The sequence below is a fragment of the Carettochelys insculpta genome, chromosome 3 (assembly GCF_033958435.1).
Source record: "Carettochelys insculpta isolate YL-2023 chromosome 3, ASM3395843v1, whole genome shotgun sequence".
NCBI classification, from domain to species: Eukaryota; Metazoa; Chordata; order Testudines; family Carettochelyidae; genus Carettochelys; species Carettochelys insculpta.
This window is the reverse complement of record NC_134139.1, coordinates 17,356,018-17,373,740: the sequence shown is the minus strand read 5'-3', so window position 1 is coordinate 17,373,740 and position 17,723 is coordinate 17,356,018. Positions and strand designations below refer to the sequence as shown.

Below are 17,723 nucleotides of genomic sequence, written 5' to 3'. Positions count from 1 at the left end.
AAGCGAGTGCACAGAAAGCACACTAAGGACTTGCCAGACACCCACCACATCTGCAAGAGGTGCAGCAAGGACTGTCACTCTTGTGTGGGCCTTCTTAGTCACAGTAGATGCTGTAAATGAAGTCCTCAATTGAAACTATAAAGGGCGCGATCCATAGTCTATGCAGACTGAAGGATGCCTATTACTTAGAATCTAAACTTTCATTTGTTAAAAAATGTTATCCTGAAAGATACAAATGTAGCACTTTAAAGACTAATAAATGATTTATTCGGTGATGAGCTTTCATGGGACAGACTTTACTTCTTCAACTATCTGAAAAAACTTGTTCAGATCCAGACTAATGTCATCTTGCTCTCCAAATGCAAAAGGATGGACATCGTACCCAAGGGATTGACAGTGAAGAACCCATTATGGTTCACGAAGGGATGTGAGATCTAGGTGGGAGTTTGGGTGAAGCAGGAGACTGTGACCTGGGTCAGGGAACTGGGGAGCAGGAGTGGTCCCTGACCTGTGGGAGGGATGTAGAAGGTGTATGGTCTGGGATGGAGTTGTGACCAGGTCAGGGGTGCAGAAGGTTTGGATTGTGATCTGGGGCAGGAAGTTTGGGTAAGGAAGGTTGCAGGCAGCTGGGAGATGCTTACCCCAGGCAGCTGCCGGCCAGCTCCCTGTATGGTGCCACGTGCGCTTCTGTGCAGAGTGCCATGGCAGGGGGCTCAATAAGCTGCTCGTGCTCTTGGGCACAGCCCAAGCAGCTCCCTTTGGACAGTTTCCAGCCAATGAGAAGTGCAAGGATTGTGTTGGAGCCAGGGGCAGCACATAGAGCCCCTCCTTCTCCTGTGAGGCATGGAGCAGCATGACAGTGCAGTAGGCAGGAAGCTTATTGCAAGGTCCCATTGCTCTGCATGACACTGGTGGCCCAGAGGATCATGGTGGAACAGATCTAAAGCTTTGGAAGGCTGGACTGGCCCATGGGCCATATTTTGCCCTCCCCTATTCTAGGCTTTCATTAAGTCATGAATCATCATTATTTTGGTGGCCTTGACATTTTTTGCTTCTTGAATTTACATTAATTGCAGCTAAAAGTGCTTGCATTTAAGGCTCTGTCTGTGCTGGTTTGGACGGGAAAATGGTTTAAAACATTTTAAACTCATTAGTTGCCATGTAATTGACAGATTCAACATTTTAGGGATTGCCTACACAGCATAGTTATACTTGAATAAGTGCCCAAATTGGGTGTTATACCTTATTAACTATCAAAACAAAAAGCAGTCAAGTAGCACTTTAAAGACTAGCAAAATAGTTTATTAGGTGAGCTCTAGTGGGACAGACCCACTTCTTCAGACCATATCCAGAGTCTGTTCTGGTCTGGCTATGGTCTGAAGAAGTGGGTCTGTCCCACAAAAGCTCACCTAATAAACTATTTTGCTAGTCTTTAAAGTGCTACTTGACTGCTTTTTGTTTTGATAGTGTATAGACTAGCACGGCTTACTCTCTGTTACTTTATTAACTATAGCTGTATGTACTAGTTCTGCCCTAGGAAGGGCCAGGAAGCAGGCATCCCTGTCCTGGAAATGAACCCAAAAGGCCAGGCATCATCTGACAGAGCTTGTTGTTTTTGAACATACAGACTAACTCGGCTACCTCTCCAAAATATGTTAGGCTATAAGGTGCCACAGGACTGCTTGCTGTTCATGGTATCTCTGTGTTCTTGATAAAAAGTAAACAAAAAGTTCTGTCAGCCAGCAAGAAGAAGTTTAAGGTTGCTGGCAGCTTAAAATATATGTAAAAAAAAGCATGGGGATCATAGGACCTTGACAGTTATTTTAGGAAATCTAAACTGAAGAGATGAATTTTGTATTTAATTCTTGAGGTCTCATCTGCCATTTTGTTGCTCATGAGTCTCCTAGCCTAAATAATGTCAGCTGTAGTTCTGCTGGTATTTACCTCCTTCCAGATTTTCAATAGTATGGCCTGGAGATGGAGAGGAAGGAGGGTCCCACACTAGTACATTTTTGCCATATTAAAACTGTTAATTGATGCTTTCTTCTCCCCCTCTCCTAGCAATGTGTGAGCCTGTCCTGACTTATCCTACTGTTTACTTCCAACTTATTCCCACTTGGCTACAGACAGCCTCTAGCTTCAGTCCCATTGCAAAGATAGTAGACATTTTAATAAGGGCAAAATATAGGGGCACATAGCAATTATATAAGGAGATTACAAATAGATTAAACATTATGAGACCTATATTAAACAATGGCAACACTTGCCATCTTAGGACCTTTCTCCAGTAGAGATTTTCAGCGTGACCAAGCAGGAACCATAGCCAGCTCTATACACTGTTTATATCTGCATACCAGCTGATTAATACTTGCTCTGTGACTGTGTCACCTAAACATTACACCTCTGCAAGCAGCCTAGACTGACTTGGTTGCATTCCTGTGACCAGTTTTATGATGTCAGTGATGTGCTTGGCTTGGCCAGTCCGCCTCCTTTGTGCATCATGGTGTGGCAGAGCACAGAAGTATGCTGCTCCAGGCATTGCTGAGGCTTATATGTACTTCCTTTAGGTACTTTATCTGCTGCTTGTTCAGGCACTGGGAAGAGCTGTCTAGATTTTTCCCAGAAGGCACTGATTAGGCTTCATTTCCAACCCCAACCATTCAAAAATCATAGGAGACAAGCTCTGCTCAAGAACTGTTTTGTCTGAGCAGGAAAGCTTGTCTCTCCCACCTAGTAAAGCTGGTTCAATAAAAGATATAACCTCACCTGCCTGGTCTCCTGGGACCAGCCCAGCATACAACACCCATGAGTCAGGCCTTATACAATCAGGGGAGTTTAACTATCCGTACACCTATTTTTGCATTGGGTCCTTGGACTTCGGAGCCGCCAGAGCCCGCTGGGACCCCCTTCTCCGCAGCCTCGGGGGCTGAGCTTGGGTGGCGTTCGGCCCTGAGAGCGGAGACTCGCAGGTAGGCGCTGGGGCCTGGAGCGGAGAGGAAATCCCCAAGTCGTGCGGTGACGGGTGCTTCCAACTGCCCAGTCCTCCCCGCGGCAGCCGGGCGCGCCGGGGCCCTGACTCCGGGCGCCTCTGCGGTAAGGGGCCTGCGCAGGGCCGGGGCCGGGGCCTGCCCTGCGGCCGAGTCCCCGCGTCGGGGTGACCGGCTGGGCGCTGCGCTGCGAGGCGGGACTTGGCCGAGGCTCCGGCCTCACACCGTGGCCAGGCCTCGGGCCCGGCCCGGGACCTCCCCCGCCGGCCGGCCGGCGGCGCAGGGCCTGAGTCCCTCCCTTTAACGCCGGCGGCTCCTCCCCGTCCCCGGCTGGGGCCGCGGGGAGAGGCGGCGCCTGAGCGCGGCCTGCCCGCCGCCGGCCCGGCCAGTGCCTGAGCCGAGAGCGGGGGGGTGGCCCTGGGCAGACGGTGGCGGCGACGTGTCGCTGCGGAGGCGCCGGGAACGCGCTAGGCCGCGGCGGGGATCCCGCAGGTACAGAACGGCGGGTCCGGGCCAGGCCTCGCGGCGTAGGAGAACCCGGGCCGGCCAGAGCCCCTGCCCGGCCTGCTGCGGCCGCGCTCCCCGACAGCAACGCCGGCTCCTCGGCCTGCCCCCTCCCCGGCAGCGGCTGTGGGGGCAGGACCTACCCGCCCTCCCCCGGTGCACTGGCTGGACGCCAGTTCCTCCCCTCCGCCTCCAGGGCACGGCCCACACCCCCACGTCCCCTCCAGGGCACGGCCTGCGCCCCGCGCCCTGCTGCAGCTTCACCACGGCTCAGGCTGCACCCCATCTTCCCCCCTCCTCTGTCCAGTTCACGGCCTGGACTCAGTGCCCCCCCCCCCCCGCACACCCCCTCGAGGGCTCAGGCTGAACCCCAGGCCCTTCGCACCCCCACCTGGCACGGGCTGCGCCCCGCGTTCCTTCTTCACCCCTAGGGCGCAGGCCGTCCACCCCGCACAAGCTGGCTTCCCAGCCTTTCCTCCCGTGGAGCTGCACGGTGCTAAGGCAGAGGCCAGCTAGCTTTTCCCTTTCCTTCCACTGCACCGGGAGACAAGTAAAGCGGCTCTCCTCCACCGTCTTAAGTCTTAGATGCCAGGCAGGAGCCTTTTCCTCTCTTCTGCCAAGCCCTCCACACAGCCGGGCCCAGGCAGCTCCTTCCCTCCCACCCTGCCATACAGCTCCCCTTCTCAAAGGACAGGGTGTCTCTTTCTCGCCTCCCCTCCTTCTCCTGCCATCCACAGTGCGATCCCAGGGGGCCGGCTGGCTACTCCGCTTACAAAAGCTGCATTTTCCCTAAATGTTACTTTCAGGTGCTTTTGCTGTGTTTTGTTTTGACTCAGTGTTTCCCATTGTGTTTGTATGGGTGGGGGAGCAGCTGGATTGTAACTGTTTCCTCAGTCCTTCAGACAGGCTTGTCTTTTGGTGATTCTTTTTGAAGCCTTTCAGTGTTGATCTCTTGATTGGCTGAGAGAGGTTATGCTTCTGCACTCTTTCCAACTAGTCACAAAGAACCAAGTTAAACTCTAAACTTGGCTGTTGCATGTGATGTTATCACACATGGTGCCTTCTACCAGCTACCAAGCAAATGCACTCATAAACAGTTTTGTTTCTAACACAATGTGCTGTGTAGTTTGCTTCTGGTATTTGGGGGGAAATAATAGGAGTGAGCATTAAGGTGCAGCTATAAAGCAATGGGGATATATGTTGCAAAGATTTGCATTCTCCGTTGCCTGTGCCTTACATGTATATTTCCATGTAAAAATTGGAATATCACCTTAGTGTGAAACTAGCATTTTTGAGCTCCTACTGTGCTTTCCCTTTTTCTACCTCAAAGTTGAGATCAGCATGGAAAGGTCAATTTTAATTTGTTTCCTGGATTTTAGTCACTTCAGGCATATTCCTTCCCTTCGATTAATGTGGTGTTGTTCTTTAGGTCCTCAAGATATTTTCTTGAGTTATAAAACCAGGATTTTTTTTCCTGAATGATGGAACTGGAAGAGATATGAAGACTGCCTTCTTGAGAGATTCTTGGAGTATTGTCACTAAGGTACTGTAGAGTTAGTGGCATAATTTATCAGGTGTGTATTTTATAAGTAACTGCCCCTGCATAAAGAAATAGCATGCTTATACTTGTGACAAATGCAGTGGGTTTTCCTAGAGATAGTAACAGTCCAAATGACAATTATGGTGAGTAGGAAAATAGAAGCAAAAAAAAAAAGTTTGTTTCTAAATGCAGTAAAGATTTACCAAATACTTACAGACTTAGGTAGCAAAAAACAGATTTTTTTTTTTTTTTAAAAAAGGATTAATGTGATATAAAACAATAGTGGGGGGATAACTTTTTCCTTGATACAGGAGGTCTTGATTATGTGTGGGTTCTACCTGGCGTTATCCTCCTATTTTGTGTTGACAATGTAGGAAGATTAGCTGCTATCCCTTTAATTTCTCGCTTGTTTCTACAGTTAGCATTTTGCTGGAATTTCTTTCTATTTGTTGGCATTTTTTAGGTTTTCTCTGGTTTTAAATTTCAGTGAACATAATCTTGTAATTTATTAGTTTTAGATTTTAGTATACAGATGTCTTTATTTGTCTAAGGGTCTATGGACCATCATTTATCATCTTTTCAGAACTTTAACGATAGGCATTGTTGACTTATTTATCACTCTAGCTATAACATGACTGAAGATGATTTTAACAAGTGGCAGACCTGCAGAGCATGAAAATATAATGTAGACACAGGGCTGTTCCTGTTCCCACGAAAGCCTTTGAGAGCACGCTGCAGCCTATGGAGTAGTGTTTCCCAAAGTGTGGTATATGTACTACCAAAGGTACATGAAAGGATTTCAAGGGGTATACGTCAGAAAATAAATTACTAAAGCTTAGTATATAAGTACAGGGACAGCACTGAGAGAAGGGGGTACACCGAAAAGACTGAAGTTCCAAAAGAGGCAGGCAGATGTTCCAAGTTTGGGAAATACTGCTATAGAGGGAATATGAGTAAATTGTAGAATGCCTAGAGTTTACTAGTTTACCAGACACCTGCCATCTAGTCAAAAACTGACAGGAAATAGAAGTGTGGCCTCCCTGGTCCAGTCAGGTGTAAAGGAGGAGCTGTGATTCACTTTGAGGGGCTGAGGTTCTTCCAGTCTCAGCTGTTGAGAATATGTCTGGATTTCCTTCTTAATGCCTTTCCACCCTGCTCCTTGTATTTTATGTTCCTGTGTGTTGGAAGTGTCCGATAAATATGAAGTCATATCACTACCCCTTTCCCCCTCACCTGCAGCTAAGTCTTTAAAAAGACTTGCTTAGGATAAAAATTTGCTTGTGTACGTAGAGCTGAGGAGCCACTAAGTCCTGGAGGGTTTCGGGAAGGCAATGAACAGAGGCACAGGCATTACTTGCTCTTTATTTAGGAATGGAGGAAAGGGTATGGACTCAGAACTTCAGAAGCAGTTTCTCCATTAAGAGGGACAGCACTATTGTGGAAACCATTTCTGTTGGTCCTACTGAGGCATTGGGGAGCAAAGCATAGGAGTTCCTTGTGAAAAAGGGGAACTGAGAGAGGCGGTACTTCTTCATATCTATCACGGGTGACAGCTCCAGAGGAAACTTGTAAAGAAATAGGTAGGCCCGGTATTCATTATTTGAGTGATCCCAAAATTCATTAATTGGGGAGCCCCAAATTAATTTAATGGGGGTAGCCTGGAGGGAGAGTTAGGGATGTTATGACAAGATGTTCTGCCTCTGTGCAAAGTACGTTTTTATTTATTTATTTTTTTCCACAGGTTCATAATTCACTAAAATCAAAAGTAACTTTCATCAGAGCGTTCAAAGCTGCTGCTTCTCAATGAAGGATATTTACCTGCCACATTTTAACTTTTGGATACTAGCCCTTTCAGTTGTAGAGTAGTTTAAAAGGAAGTCTGAGTGTTTTCTTTTTATAATGAGGAGTTATGTCTGCATGCGCCTCCTCAAAAAAGGCAGAACCATTTTTGATCAAATGTTCCAAAATACTCATTTTCAGACAGAGACTAACCCTAGAACATGTCACCCTGAAAACTGGGACTTGTGGAACTTTGAGAGACTAAGGCCTGGTCTATGTGAGGGAACAAAGTCAATCCTAGATACACAGTTCTAGCTATGCCATTAGCATAGCTAGAATCAGCATATCAGAATCGACTTTCTGCCCTAGTGTAGATCAGGTCTCTTTGGGCTCGCACTGATGTCCCTTACTCCACATGACAGCATGGAGTACCAGAGTCAGCCGTCAAGCCCAGAGAGATCGATTTTGCTGCGTCTTCACACATGTGGCAAAATCGAACTCCAGAAGATGGATCAAGGGGCGTCGTTCGCTGGAGAAGTATAGGCATGCTTTTCAAACAGTGGTCAAGAATAGAAATGCATGTTCAGCCTTCAATATGGCTGTTGCTGTTTCTCCTGAGATGTGTGACATTAAAACACTCTCTATAATCAGAAGAGATTGAAACTTTTGGGGATATATATTTGGAAAAAGAATATTATAAACAGTGATTAAGAGAATGTGCTTTAAACATGGTCGTAATTGTATTTTCTGAAACATACTAAGCTCGTGTTCTGCTTTTTAAGTTTATCTAAGTAGAAAATGGAAACCATCTAATCAATGGCTGTTAAGTGGTGTATATAGTGAGAATTGATCCTCTCACTTGAGCACCTAGAGGTCAGGTGTTCATATCACAGAAGCAACCATTAGAATTGGTGCTTATTGATAGTCAGCAGAGAAGCAAAGGATTGGATAGTTGTTTCTGCTGTAACTCATAGAAGTGACTTTAACTTCTCTCATAAATGAGTTGAGGCCCGTTGTTGAAGCAGTGTGGTGAAGGCTGAACTTGTACAGCTTGTGCTGTGCCCGTTTGTGGGTATACCTGTCTTTGGCAAACCTGGCCATTACTTTTAGAAAGTTGGGGCTGGAGATCCCAGTCTGCTGTGCACACTTTGCACTTCATAAACAGCACAATAGTTGGTGGAGAATTCCCTTTCCTCAGGGGAACTCTGGACTGAGGACTGCCTGTATGCAGCACTAATTAGTGCCAGGGTTGAGTAGCGCTGGGCCTCAAACAGTTCTTAAACTGCCATGAAAATTAGGGCCTTAATATTTTAACCTTTTTGCCGCAATAGGAGTATTTTCTCATTCACTCCGTAATGTACTACAACTGCCTTCCTTAGCTGAGCTCTGTGTGGATGTCCTAATGAAGCTCATCAGTATTGCTCTTCATACAGATACAGGTGTTTTTGTGAAGCATCGTTAGGTGCCCTGTCTCACTCTCCAAGTGGACAGCATACCATATGTATGGTACTACTAGTCCATATCAGCTAAGGGAGCAGTATATTTTACCTAAAAATTAAATCAGGGTCTCATGTAGCACTGTGGGGACTAGGCCTGACGTGAGGCCTGTTCTTATAGATTTTATGCTTTACCTGTTTCAGAATAATTCCATCAGATCTGACATTTGTAGAACTTGCTGTATAATGACCTGAATAGCTATATGTATTCAGAACTTGTCCACTAATTAGCCAGTTGTCCATGGATCATAATTTTGTCATGTTCCAGAGTTAAAGTAGCTATCTAATTATAGTAAACCCTTGATTTAACAGACTAATGGGGGGAAGGGGTGTCCATTAATGCCAAAAATCTGTTATATGTGAATGGTTACACTGTATGGTGATGCACTGACCTTCCCAGCCAATCACTTACTCCTGTCCTCTGCCCTGCCTCTTCCCTTCCCCCCATCCCCCTGCCCCATTCTTACCCTCACACCTCCATCTCCCTCTCCTAATTACCATTACCAGGAGAGGAGCTGAATGGCGGCCTGGCTCCTTCCACCTCCTGCAGCTCTGAGATGCCTGTGTGAAGGTGGAGCATAGCTGCTACCAGCAGTCTGTGACACCATGGCTGCTACTCAGCACCATTGCAGACAGCGGTAGCCGGGTGCCGACATGCTCCATGCACTTGGGGCTGGGGGAGGAGAACACCTGCGCCCCACTGCACTCCTACCTCTGGCTGCAGTAGCCCCAGCCACTATGGTGGCAGCTTCAGCCCTGGCAGCCCCAGCCATTCCGGCAGCTCCTCCAGCCCTGGCGGCAGCTCTGGTGAGTCTCCGGCATTCATTTAGGGGAGGGGTGGAGGGGATTGGCGGACAATGTCCAGTATTTCCCAAGTTTGTTATGTTGGGGTCCGCTAAATCAAGGGTTTACTATATGGTCTCTGCACCTGAAAGAAATAAGCAAGAAAAAGTTTGCCTTTGGCACAACAGCCAAGTCCTGATTTCAAGTTGGTGCTGTTTGTTATTGAGAACTAAAATTGCAGCAGATGAGAGAAAATGTGTATGTCACAAATGTTCTGACCGCTCATGTGGTACCTGCATAAACTGTAACATTTCAGTTTGGAATAGCTTGTTCATAAGAATTACTAAAATATCCCTACAATTCTTCTGGTGATATCTGTGGATTTTTTCTGCCCTGTGTGTGGTTGTGTCTATTCGTGTATATATATATACACGAATATACCTTCAGAATATACAGTGAAGTTTTTATTTTAATATTTATTTTTATTCTGTCCTACTGTTAAATTGTAAAGGAATGATATTAACTTAAAATTCCTATTTGTCTCTTACTATTAGGAAGATAACTTCAACTGAAAAAGAGAGAAGTGTGTTTGGGTTTATTTGTTTTTTATTTGACAATAACTGGAAAAATGTGTTGAGTTTTTGTGGGTTTTTCAGACACATATGAGGCAAGAAAAAAAGTGTTTTTTAAAAAAAAAAAATAATAATGTCCCAGTAAAACTACAGAAATCGGCAGGAGCAGTTTTATCTCAGGCAGTTTCTATCTTTTCTTATATACATTATATTTCATTATATTCATTAGATTTCAAGTTGACAGTATTGCTTATTGTGAGACATAAGGAAGGTCATTTTAAAATAACATTCACTGGTGTATTTAAATTGAGCTGTTTCTGCTGCTCTCTATTTTATAGCTAGGCAGATCACTCCTTCAGTGCTTCAAAAGACCCTCCAAATTACACTGCACTGCTTTTACCAAAGAAAAGATCCATAGAATTAGTTTCATTTATCCAAAACAGAGAATATTCGAGAAATATTAGACTATTGGAATATTACTTCATCTGATTCCAATGGAAGCTTAGTATAGAACTGCCAGTATACCATTGGAAGCGTATATGATCTGCTGATCAGAACAGTGGTTACAGACTGCATAGGCAAGCTCGTAGATCTGATACATTCATTTAAAAAGGCCAGGTGGTTAAGTAGATGAGACTTCGGGCTACAGTGTTAAAAACTATGGTTCTGTTCCCAGTTGTGCCCTTCTGCAGTTTGCGCAGGCTGAGCTGCACATGAAAGTGAGGTCAACATGGCTATAGCTCTTCGGGGTCTGAAGAATTTGCACCCCAATTGCTGCCTCTGTGCTAACATAACCTCCAGAATAGATGCATTTGGGTTGAAGGAAGAATGCTTTTGTTGACCTAGCTTATGGGTCAGCAACCCTTGGCATGGGTGCCAAGAGTGGCATGTGAGCTGATTTTCATTAGCACATGAGGCGGGAGCTCAGCCCTGCTCGTTTTCCCTCGTGTAACCAGGAGCTTGCTCAAAGCCACGCTGCCTGTGGATTAACAAAAGACCAGCTAATGTTACCAACCACCAAAATGGCAAAGCTCTGAAACTTAATTTTTTTATTAGTGAAGCTGTTGTAAGTAGAACTATTAGACTTTAAAAAGTATCACCGGCACTTGGACTATACATAGAGAGCAAAAGGTCAAATTTTGGTACTCTGCCTTGGAAAGGCTGCTGACCCCTGACCTAGCTGCTGTCACTTAGGTAGGTGGAATTCCTGCAGCAAAGGCTTTGGCACCATAGCTGTGCTGATATAGGTCCTGTAGTGTAGTCATTGTTCATATATAAAAGAAGTAGGGGAAATTATGCTTGCTTGCTTGCTTCTTAGTGTATGTCCTCATTGCGGAGTTAATGTGAGCTCTTGTTTGGGGGTTATGCCTAATCCTGCTCCGATGCCCCACACACAGCCCTCTAACTTGAATGTGGTGGTGCTTTCAAAATGGGCTAACTGATGATCTAAGCTAGAATTTGAGTGCCATTTTCACTTGGGCTAGTTAGCTGTCCACTTCGCAGAGCAGACATAGACTAAATCAGGTGAGTGCTGATAGTCCTCCAGTGCCTTCCCCTGATTCCTCCCACTTCCGCACCATCCTTCCATGTGTCTGGAAGGACAGACAAATTTTCCCACAATTCAGTGGCAAAGTCTGACTGGCTCACCGTACTAGGCCACAACAAAACATGGAGTATAACATGACAGCTCCTAGCACACATGAGAACTTTGTGGTTGGGCTGCTCACACTCGGGCTGGGCTAGCCCTAGTCCTGATCACCTCAACTCTGCAGTGAAGAGTTAGTTCAGGCCTATGAGACTTAGCTCACTGTTAAGGGATGTGAAGTGCATAAAAACATTAAAGCCTGTTGGCAAAAGAAATGAGATTGAGTCTCCTGTTTTCCAGAGTGGTAGGCTGGTACAGGCATCTCCATGAGGCTTGGAGGTGGCACAGTGTTGTTGATGTGCACTTAAAATCTGAATGGATTTTTCTGGAGACTGTAAAGGCACCTGTCTGACCTCAGGACTGAGCCTGACCCAAAGCTCTCCTGGATTTACTCCCTAAGCATTATTGCAATAATCTTTCTACAAAATATGTAATTTGTGGGATCATTTGAAAACTAATACCTTACTGATCCTTAATATTCACGTGTGATGCGTGCAGTGGGTATTGGGAATCATGGGTACATGCTAGAATTATGGTTCATGTGAACCAGGCATATAGAGGGAAGCTGTTAAACATATATCAGAGAGGTAGCAGAGTTAGTCTATCTCTTCAAAAACAACCAGAAGTCCTGTGGCACACTATAGACTAACATAATTTGGAGCATAAGCTTCTGTGGGTGAAGACCCTCTTCATCAGATGCACAAGTGAGGGGGTTTCAGAGGAGGGTTTAAAGAGGGAGTCTGAGTCAAGGGGAGGGCCAGAGTTGACAAGGTCTGTTCAGTCACAGAGGATGAGCCCCATTATTAGCAGTTAATGTGGAGCTGCAAACATCAAGAGAAGAGAAATGGTCAGTTCAGTCTGGGAGGACGTGGCTTATTATCAGTAGCTAATGTGGAGCTGTGGACAAGTACCCTCCCACCTACAGTGCAAGAAAAAGAATTCTTCATGGACTTCCCGATGGTCAAAATAACAGACTGGACCTATACATGGAATGCTTCTGCCAATGTGCACGGGCAGAAATTGTGGAAAAATGGCATCGCTTACCCCATAACCTCAGCTGTGCAGAACGCAACGCCATCAACAGCGTCAGAAACAACTCTGACATTTATCGGAGGGGTAGCCGTGTTAGTCTGGATCTGTAACAGCAACGAAGGGTCCTGTGGCACCTTATAGACTAACAGAAAAGTTTTGAGCATGAGCTTTCGTGAGCACAGACTCACTTCATCAGATGCTGGTCTTGGAAATCTGCAGGGCCAGGTATAAATAAGCCAGAGCAAGGGTGGGAATAACAAGGTTAGCTCAGTCAGCAAGGGTGAGGCTTACTACCAGCAGTTGATCTGGAGGTGTGAACATCCAAGAGGCTGTCAAATGAGATGCTCTTGTCATTGTGCATAGGAGAGACTGCCAACAGGAGGTTGCCAGTTAGTTCTTCAGTACCACATTCTACAAGCCACTGTCCCAGGATCCCACTGAGGAGTACACAAGGAAACTACAGCAGCTGCTCAAGACCCTCCCTGTAAAAAACACAGGAACAAATTTACATAGACACACCCCTAGAACTCCAACCAGGTTTATTCTCTCTACTACCCAAGATCCATAAACTTGGGAATCCTGGATGCCTCATCATCTCAGGCATTGTCAATCTCACTATAGGATTGTCTGGATATCAGAACTCTCTATTCAGACCCTACGCTACCAGTGCTACTAGCTTTCTTCAAGATACCACTGGTTTCCTTAGAAAACTACAATTCATTGGTGACCTTCCAGAAAATACCATCCTGGCCACCATGGATGTGGAGGCCCTTTACACCAATATCACACATGAAGATGGATTTCAAACTGTTATGAACATTATCCTTGATGAGACAAAGGCACAAATGGTGGCGGAGCTTTGTGACTTTGTCCTCACCCACAACTATTTCAGATTTGAGGACAGTTTATACCTTCAAATCAATGGCACTGCTATGGGCACCCGCATGGCACCACAGTATGCCAACATTTTTATGGCTAATCTGGAACAATGCTTCCTCACCTCTCATCCCCTAAGCGCTTCTCCTCTATTTGCGCTACATTGATGACATTTTCGTCATCTGGACCCATGGCAAAGAGGGTTTTGAAGAGTTCCACTGTGATTTCAATCATTTCCATCCCACTTTCAATCTCAGCCTGGACCAGCCCACACGAGAGATCCACTTCCTGAACACTACAGTGCAAATAAGTGATGGTCACATAAATACCACCCTATACCAGAAACCCACAGGCTGCGTCTACACTAGCCCCAGACTTCGAAATGGCCACGCAAATGGCCTTTTCGAAGTTTACTAATGAAGCACTGAAATGCATATTTAGCGCTTCATTAGCATGCGGGTGGCCGCGGCACTTGGAAATTGGCGCGCCTCGCCGCCGCGCGTCTCGTCCCGACGGGGCTCCTTTTCAAAAGGACACCGCCTACTTCCAAGTCCCCTTATTCCCATCAGCTCATGCGAATAAGGGGACTTCGAAGTAGGCGGGGTCCTTTCGAAAAGGAGCCCCGTCGGGACGAGCCGCGCGGCGGCGAGGTGCGTCAATTTCGAAGTGCCGCGGCCACCCGCATGCTAATGAAGCACTGAATATGCATTTCAGCGCTTCATTAGTAAACTTTGAAATGGCCATTTGCGTGGCCATTTCGAAGTTTGGGGCTAGTGTAGACACGGCCACAGACTGCTATGCTTACCTACATGCCTTCAGCTTCCATCCAGGGCACATTACACGATCGATTGCATACAGCCAGGCACTAAGGTACAACTGCATTTGCTCCAGTCCCTCAGACAGAGAGAGACATCTACAAGACCTTTACCAAGCTTCCCTGAAACAACAGTACCCACCTAAGGAAGTGAAGAAACAGATTGACAGAGCCAGATGTGTACCCAGAAGCCACCTGCTACAAGACAAGCCCAACAAGGGAAACAAGAGAACACCACTGGCCGTCACATACAGCCCCCAGTTAAAGCCTCTCCAGCACATCATCAGTGGTATACAACCCCTCCTGGACAACAATCCTTCACTCTCACAGACCTTGAGAGGCAGGCCTGTCCTCGCCTACCAACAGCCTGCCAACCTTAAACAATTCTCATCAGCAACTATAGACCACACCACAGTAACTGTAAACCTGGAACCAATCCCTGCAACAAACCTTACTGCCAACTCTGCTCACAAAGCTAACCAGCGATGATATCACAGAACCTAGCCACATCAACCACGCTATCAGGGACTTTTTCACCTGCACATCTAATATAATATATACCATCATGTGCTGGCAGTGGCCCACTGCAGTTTACATTGACCAAACTGGACAGTTTCTACGTGAAAAAAAAAATGAACATAAATCAGACATCAAGAACGATAACATACAAAAACCTGTAGGGGAACACGTCAGTCTCTCTGAACACTCAGTAACAGATTTAAAAGTAGCAGTCCTACAACAACAAAAAAACTTCAAAAATAAATTCCAAAGAGAAACTTCAGAGCTGCAATTCATTTGCAAATTCGACGCCATCAACTAGGGCTGGGAGTGGTTGGCCCATTACAAAAGCAGTTTCTCTGCTCTTGATGTTCACACCTCCACATTAGCTACTGATAGCGGGCCATATCTTCCCTGACTGAACAGACCTTGTGAACTCTGGCCCTCCCCTTGACTGAGACTCCCTCTTTAAACCCTCTTCTGAAATCCCCTCACTCATGCATCTGACGAAGCGGGTCTTTGCCCACAAAAGGTTATGCTCCAAAATATGTGTTAGTTTGTAAGGTGCCACAGGACTTCTGGTTGTTGGGGAATCAGGACCATGAAGACAGCATGGGGAGGAGATGGCAGGAAACGGAACACTTAGCATTTCAGCAAAACAGCAGTCTGCGAAGAAAGAGCATGGAGCTTCCTTCACCACCACACTCCATCTTGGTCTCCTGATAGGTTGAATAAACTTTACTCATAAGAATCCAGAAAGATTTACTGGTGTAGTAAAGAAAAGGTGTCTGAATCTCAAGTAATTGTATTACTAGATGGTAGAGAATGAGATCTTTTCTGAAAGCTAGGTATACACCAGTGATTAATATCACTGTGAAATGTAGGTATCAATATTATATGAGCAAATAAGGATATTTAATATACTATTTTTTTAAAAGCCTAACATATTTTGGAGCATGAGGTTTCGTGGGCAAAGACCTGCTTTGTCAGATGCATCTGACAAAGTGGCTCTTAGCCCACGAAAGCTTATGCTCCAAAATATCTGTTAGTCTATAAGGTGCCACAGGACTTCTTGTTGTTTATGAAGATACAGACTAACTTGGCTACTTCTCTGATACTTTTTAAAGTCTGTGGCAAAACAGGGAGAAAAGTTCCCTCCCTGACAGAAAGAAGATGGCTATTACCTTTTTCCAATGTAAATGAAGCATGGTGGAATTAAAACAAGGTAAGTCCCGTTTGCGTACATGAAGCCCACAGGAAGAGAAGAGCAGCATGAGGCCGTCTTGCCTCTTAAAGCAATGTCATTGAACTTTGGAAGATAGCAGCAAACACAAAAGTCATCTTTGTCATCCATCATGAGACAGACACAGGAGAATAGAACTCTTACAAGTTGAATAAGATAGGTCCTTCAAGGGTGGTGAATTGAGGCCGGAGGGGTAGTGGGGGTTGTAGTCTCTGGGAACTACATGTAAGCGAGGAAAAAACTGCGTGAACAAACTTTCTGTACTGAGCTAAATTACATTTTAGACCTTTAGCTGCACGTTTTGTTTGTTTTTTCTTGCAACTCTGTCTTCAATCCTTATGTTTGAACTCACTTAATCATGTATCATTTCTTTTTTTTTCTATAGACCAACTCAGTGCTGCTGTTAAAGGGAAGGGGTCTGTTCACCCCATTTAAATTAATAAGCTGTTGGCTTTTGTGTCTTTAGAGCAGGGGTCAGTAACCTTTCGAAGCAACGTGCCAAAAATTGACCTTTTGACCCCATGTCCAGTCCAAGTGCCAGTGATACTTTTAAAGTAACTAATAGTCCTACTTTCAACAGCTTTACCGTTTTGGCCTTTAAATTTCCATATGCATGTTTTTGGTTTTTTTAAGTAGCTAAAAATGTCTGGGATTTTAATACAGGTTGAACCTCCCTTATCCTGGATTCTCCGATCTGGCAGGGCCACGGATATTGCTGAACTAGGAAGCCGCAGCCACAGAAGTTGCTAGGGGTTCGGGGTTCAGCCAGTCTGGCAGACAGCCCCGCTGGCTGGGAGCAGAGCCGCTGCTGACCCTGGCCAGGCACTCTAGTGGCCAGAGGTGCAGAGCTGCTGCCAGCCCCACACAGGGCCTCCACTGGCCCTGGTTCCTTCAACATCATATGATAGGGGGCACTAGCCACTGTCATTCAGAACTCCCTTATACTAATTTGGCCATCCCAGGTTTAATCCGCTCTGTTCCCAGAATCTACCATAGAAGCAGGGGAGTGCTTGCTTTTCTAGGGGGTCCTCCCGCTCTATTGGGTGGACCGCATGCTCACGTCATCTGGAGAAGGGCTGGTCCAATCAGAAAGGATCTGGGGCAACCCTGGACTCAGGGGCTCTCAGGGGAGCAACTGCCCATTGACTAGATGTGTGTGACATTCTTAGCAGCCTGTAACCAAGCAGGTCATTTGGCACCAGTCTCAGTGGAGCAGAGCCAAGGCAACCAGTCACTTCACTGAGCTGGAGCTGTGAAGATGGGGCCTAGGGTCAGGCGAAGGGGAAGGAGGAGTTTTGAGGGTAATCTTGGGGAGGTGCAGTTGGAATCCCTCCAGTTGCAGGTATTTCCAGGGAGTGGGCAGTCTTGTCCCTGTCTCACCAGTTTCTCCTCTCCACTCCTGACCTCAGTTCAAGCTTCATTGAAGTGTCAGGCCCTTCCCTGCACTCTGGTGGGGGCCCTGTGTGGGGAGGGAGGAGAGGAGGAACCTCTGGCCACAGCTTTCTGCTGCCATGGGACAATTCCAACCCGAGGCACCAGCGGGGGCTCCACAGGGGGAGTGTCTGGCTATGGCCCTCCGGGGGGGGCGGGCTCTGGTCTCATACTCCAGTGGGGTTCCTGGGGCGAGTGTGGTGTCTCTGGCCGTGCACTGTGGCAGAGGCACGGCAATAGATGGGGGCAGGGGATGGGTGCACAAGTGAGGTCATAGGACATCAAATGGGAAGCTCAACTCCCTGCCGTCACCGAGGAAACAGGAAGACTCTGGAATTTCTACTAGGTTGCTGTACCAGGATTCTGTTTAGATGTTCTGTCTTTCGTTTCTGTCTCTGGCTAGTCCGTGTCCTTACATATCGCTGGAAGACAGTTTCCAGTCTCAGAAAAGGCATTCTGTTTTTCTGATCAATCCAAAGTCTGAGAATCTCATACCTATAGTTCATGGAAGCATTGTCATTAG

The 17,723-nt window shown here is 46.3% G+C and overlaps 1 protein-coding gene across 4 annotated transcripts in view; it reads left to right on the top strand.

The window, feature by feature from the left end:
• Positions 1-2,388: 2,388 nt before the first annotated feature.
• Positions 2,389-17,723, top strand: part of VPS54 (VPS54 subunit of GARP complex) — a 78,647-nt gene continuing 63,312 nt past the window's right edge. Inside the window, exons 1-2 of one of the 4 annotated variants that reach the window (XM_074989396.1) lie at positions 2,389-2,969; positions 4,921-5,034. The gene's annotated coding sequence lies outside the window, so the exon portion shown is untranslated. Of the gene's footprint in view, positions 2,970-3,316; positions 3,480-4,920; positions 5,035-17,723 lie in introns of those variants that run through there. The other 3 variants (XM_074989398.1, XM_074989397.1, XM_074989395.1) reach the window with 3 other exon arrangements.